Here is a 5,718-nt window from a genome sequence, read left to right as displayed (position 1 = left end):
AGCTCACTCCAGCACGTGGATCTGTCAGATAACCAATTTTCTGGTCCGATCCCGGGTCGGATCGCTGAGTTATGGAACTTGAAGTGCATAAATTTATCAAGAAATGGTTTTGAAGATGGATTTCCGGTTGGGTTGCCAGTCCCGTTCAGAAATTCACAGCAATTGAGAGTATTGGATTTGCATTCCAATAAGTTTAGAGGAAATGTTCGTGAGGTGTTAAGTGAATTGATTAATTTGGATTATTGGGATTTGAGCGATAATGAGTTCCATGGTGAGCTTGGTGGCCTTAGTGTGGAGAACGTGTCCGGTTTGGCTAATACGGTGCGTTTCATCAAACTTCAGCAGAAATAAGTTGACCGGTGGGTTCTTGAAAGCAGAGGTGATTGGACTATTTAGGAGTCTGGAGATTTTTGGATTTAAGTAACAATGGGATTAATGGGAAGTCTCAAATTGCTGAAGAAGGGGATTTGGTGGCCAAACTACTGTGAGAGATGCTAAGGTTGAAAGATCTGCAAGATCTACTGTTTTCAAATTCCATTCAAATGTTCATCGCATACCAACCTCATTAAGTTTTTCAAATGATCACTTGCTTACTTCAAATTCAAGGTCATTATCTGGGCAGACAGAGTTTGCAAATGAAATTATTGAGCATGATCTACCTGGGGGTGCGGCAGCCAGCTCAGCACCTTCCGATCCTAATGTGCTAGAGAATTATCCCACAACCTCTAGAAGGAAATCCTGTGGGAAAGGTCGATGGAAAACTGCAGAAGAACACGAGTTAGGAGATCAGACTACAGCAGGTCGGCCAAACACCAAAATTGTCAATTTTTTAAGATTGAGTTTGGTGGGATCGGAGTAAAGTGACGCGCCCACACAATCCATGCAAAAGTGGTCGATGTGGCTTTTGATCACCGGGAGGTAGGTACCCAAATCCTTTATAAATATTACAACAATGCCATTGTAAATGATTCTCTAAAATTAGCTTACCCACAATCTACTCCTCCTGCAAATAATTAATTACTAATCATCGTCACAACCAGACAAAATTTAAGATAAAAAATCTTCTACTTTACTTTCACTTTATGGTTTTGCAGTTATTATTGATTTCAGAATTATAAAGTGTAAATAATACTTACACTTTTCACAATATTTTACATGTTCAAGCATAGTATTTTATAAATTGTTTATCTGAAGTATGAAACTAAGTGACATGTGCGACATATTATTTATTGATGAATATTATTAAATTAACAACGAGCATTCTCGTTATATACGCTTTGTGCAAGCTCTTATTTTGCAGAAAAATTCAGAAAAATGAACAAGACCTCAGTTAGGCACAAAACCAGCTGAGATGACGAAGCGACAGTAAGGCCAATGAGCCTGAATCTTACCCAAGACCTCAGTTAGGCACAAAACCAGCTGAGATGACGAAGCGACAGTAAGGCCAATGAGCCTGAACCTTGCGCAAGACCTCCTAAGGGAGCAAAGAAGGCCGGCGGGATCACAAAGATCTCCCCGGAACAAAAACGGCCGGTGAGGATCTTAAAAAGACCTCCCGGAGCATGAAGACCGGGATCCCCTAGAACTCCCAGGAAAACAAAATAAAAACGGCCGGTGAGGATCTTAAAAGACCTCCCGGAGCATGAAGACCGGGATCCCCTAGAACTCCCGGGAAAACAAAGAAGACCGGGATCCCCTAGAACTCTCGGGAAAACAAAATAAAAACGGCCGGTGAGGATCTTAAAAGACCTCCCGGAGCATGAAGACCGGGATCCCTTAGAACTCCCGGAAAAACAAAGAAGACCGAGATCCCCTAGAACTCCCGGGAAAACAAAATAAAAACGGCCGGTGAGGATCTTAAAAGACCTCCCGGAGCATGAAGACCGGGATCCCTTAGAACTCCCAAAAAAATAAAGAAGACCGGGATCCTCTAGAACTCCCGGGAAAACAAAATAAAAACGGCCGGCGAAGATCTCCAAGATCTCCCGGAGCAACAAAGACCAGGATCCCCAAGATCTCCTGGCAAAAGAAGACCTCCCTGAGAAGACCTCAATGAGGTCCAAGCAAAAGAAGACCTCAATGAGGTCCTGGCAAAAGAAGACCTCACTAAGGTCCTGGCAAAAGAAGACTTCAATGAGGTCCTGGCAAAAGAAGACCTCACGGAGGCAGAAGACCTCACTGAGGCATAAGACCTCACGGAGGCAGAAGACCTCAATGAGGCAGAAGACCTCCCTGAGGCAGAAGACCTCAATGAGGCAGAAAACCTCAATGAGGCAGAAGACCTCAATAAGGTAGAAGACCTCACTGAGGCAGAAGACCTCCTTGAGGCAGAAGACCTCACTGAGGCAGAAGACCTCACTGAGGCAGAAGACCTCACGGAGGCAGAAGACCTCACTGAGGCAGAAGACCTCACTGAGGCAGAAGACCTCACTGAGGCATAAGACCTCACTGAGGCAGAAGACCTCACTGGGAGGTAGAAGACCTCACTGAGGTAGAAGACCGGCGAAGATCTCAAAGATCTCCCGGAGCAAAAATGGCCGGAATCCCCAAGATCATCCGGTGCTACAAGCAAAAACAACTCATAAGAACATAGTTCTGATCTCACATAAAAGATTGGGGCACGGGACCATAAATGAAAAAGCTAAACTCCGACCTCCCAAAGGAGCTCGAATCATCAGGTAGAGAGACTTTGATCTCACACAACAGCCAAAAGTGTCAAAACACCACGACGATCTCAAGAAAATGAGCTCAGTACTGGTAAACACAATAGGCAGCCCGAATAAGGCTCAACAAGAGAGCAAGAAATTAAGTCCGACTTCACAAACTATAGGCACAAAAGCCTAAGCAAAAAGCAAAGAACCGAGCTCCCAGCTCGGATGAACTCGCAACAGGAAAACACTCAAGTAGAATAAAGCTAAATACAGAAGAAATAACAGAGAACCGAGCTCCCTCTACGAAAAGGCCCACAAATGCAGGAACACATAAAAGGATAAACGAAGGCGAAGGACCATGCTCACAGCTCGGATTAACTCACAATAAACAGACGTTCAACAAGAATAACTCAGGAAGAGGAAAACAACAAAAGAACGAGTACTCTATCCCAGTGGAGCTCACAGCTTAAACCACACCGACTACCAGAAGGTTATCTCAAGAGGAAGAAGGTATTATATTCCTGAGCTCGCAACAATAACGAGATCGTGAGCCAAAAACAGAAAGACCCTCATGAAAATAAGAGAAACTCGCAAGTCAGAAGCCAAAGTATTTACCCCCTCACCAGTCATGGAATAACTGATGAGGAGGTAAAGGGGCAATTGATAACTTCTAGATCTTTCCTAGCCCAAGAGTAAGGTTGGGTCCAAAAGAAGGCCACAGGTCCAAAGCCCATCAGATCATACACTCGAGAGGCGTCTCGACTTCACGAGCCTGGGCCGGCAACTCAAGGGTGATCCGGATCAGATATGAGCACAAGCCCCATAAGGGAGTAGGCCCAATCACTCACCAGCCCTACCCGCATGAGCTCTGGAGAGCATTAAATGGCCGTTACACATGGAGCAGGGGCCTGACACAACCGTATGTACGGGCCTGAGCGAAAAGGACAGGAAAGCACTATATACTGGAGGGTCTTCTCCTTCAAGGAGGACTCTCTCTCCTGCTCCTTCTTCCTTAACTCCATTTTTATTTTCTCTCTGCAACTCTTGCTTATCCACACTACTCTAGCTCGTAAATCTGACTTGAGCGTCGGAGGGTCTCCGCCGGGGCATCCCCGGTGGACCCCTGACCCCCTTTTCCCTTTGTAACAGCCCGGAAACCGATACCCTACCGTAACGGCCCGAACCGCCACCGGCGCTAGGATCCAGATCGGCTTAAGGCCGCCGGGACCCGTAGCAAGCCAAACATACATACTATTACCTGGTCAAATCCCATACATGATTAAAACTTAACCATAAAAACATGAAAAACTGAACACCTGTTGAACCCAAACCTGACCTGTGCATGTATCCTGACATGAAACATACATCATAAAATCATAGAATCATAAAACCTCCACTGGAGTCCTCATCATATACTCCAATGGGGTAACATTACATGCCTCAAGTTTGGTTCACAACTCAACAAATAACATTACATAACCATGCATCAACAGGGATTAACCAGTCTATAGGGTCAAGCACACTCTAATCCATAAACATAAACTCTACTATCAGTTACATACATTACATCAACTTATATTACATGTCCACTTCTAGAACTACTAAACTGCAACATAAACTATTACAAAAAAACACACGTCTCTTAATCTTTACCCTGCTGACTCCTGAGCTCTGACTTAAACCTGCAACACTGGGGTTAGGGGAGAGGGGTGAGCTAAAAAGCCCAGTGAGTAGAAACATAGAAAACAGTTCATTAATTACATGCTTTTATGAAATGCGTCATAACACAAGTAAATCACATCACTTTGTCCGTCTCGGGGCTCATGCAGATAACTATTCCCCACGGAGTGTTTTTAGAGAGTTCCTTTGAATTGCTAGCATCTTTACTCTCAAGGATCGGACATGACCCCAAAAATCCCTCTGTCGGTGCCCGGCTCCCCCAAAGGAGCTCACACAGGACTTTCACATACATGACGGGGTACCTAGTCCACAGAGAGCTCACAGTGACTTTCCTATATGTACTCGTCCGGCTCTCAAAGGACTTACCCAAGACTCAATGACAGATATGGGCTATTGGAGTCGCCTTGGTCCAAACCTACCTCAACATCAACATGAAATAATGCAATGCAACATATTCGTGAACTAGTGCAATCAACCTACTATACATAATCATGATGCATGAACATGCTTTAGGCATTAGATTTTGTGCATAAAATATTAAGTTTAGTTCTACTCACCTCCTGGCAGACGCCGACTGACTCTGCACCTGCTAGCACTAATGGCCTCCTCGGTCTCTCGGGTCCGATCCTACACAGGTGGACTCGAATGAGGTGCCAAACATACTCTAAACAACTCATAAACATACCCCCTAAAACCCCTCTAAACATCACTAAAACATGCATAGGAAACACCCAAGAAACGGCTGGACAGGGCACTTTCGGCGGCACCTTCGGCGGCCGAAAGTCCCCTCCAGAGACGAAACTCGGGCAGGTTCGGCGGCACCTTCGGCGGCCGAAACCTCAGGACAGAAACGAAAGTCCCTCCTTCGGGGGCATGTTCGGCAGCCTAAAGACTGCCTCCCATGCAGGTTCGGCGGCCGAAACTCCTTTCGGCGGCCGAACCTGGTCCCCTCTGGACGACAGGTCCGATTCTGCCAAGCCAAAAACCAAACTCAAATACCCCAAATCCTCACATACTCTCTCCCAAACATGCATACGCACTCCCACAAGCATAAAGGAGCATAAACTAACATAAACTCCTCAACACAAACATCACATGACATACATTGGGTATAAAACCCACATAAACCTTAAACATGCATATCTACCCAAACTCAACCATCAGAAGCTTCATAAAACTTCATGAAAACACTAGGGAAACAAGGATCTACACTTACCTCTTGAAGATCGAGGGTGGTGTGACCCCTAACTCGGAGGTGTGGAGAATCCAAGCTCCAAAAGCTCCAAGCTCCCAAAACTCCTTTTAAGCTTTAAATCTTCAAACACAAGGGTAGAAATCATGAAAAACTTGAGAGATGGGTAGAGAAAACACGAAAACGACCAAAGGG

This window comes from Manihot esculenta, chromosome 2 (assembly GCF_001659605.2).
Source record: "Manihot esculenta cultivar AM560-2 chromosome 2, M.esculenta_v8, whole genome shotgun sequence".
In the NCBI taxonomy this organism is placed as follows: Eukaryota; Viridiplantae; Streptophyta; class Magnoliopsida; order Malpighiales; family Euphorbiaceae; genus Manihot; species Manihot esculenta.
This window is presented reverse-complemented; position numbering follows the sequence as displayed.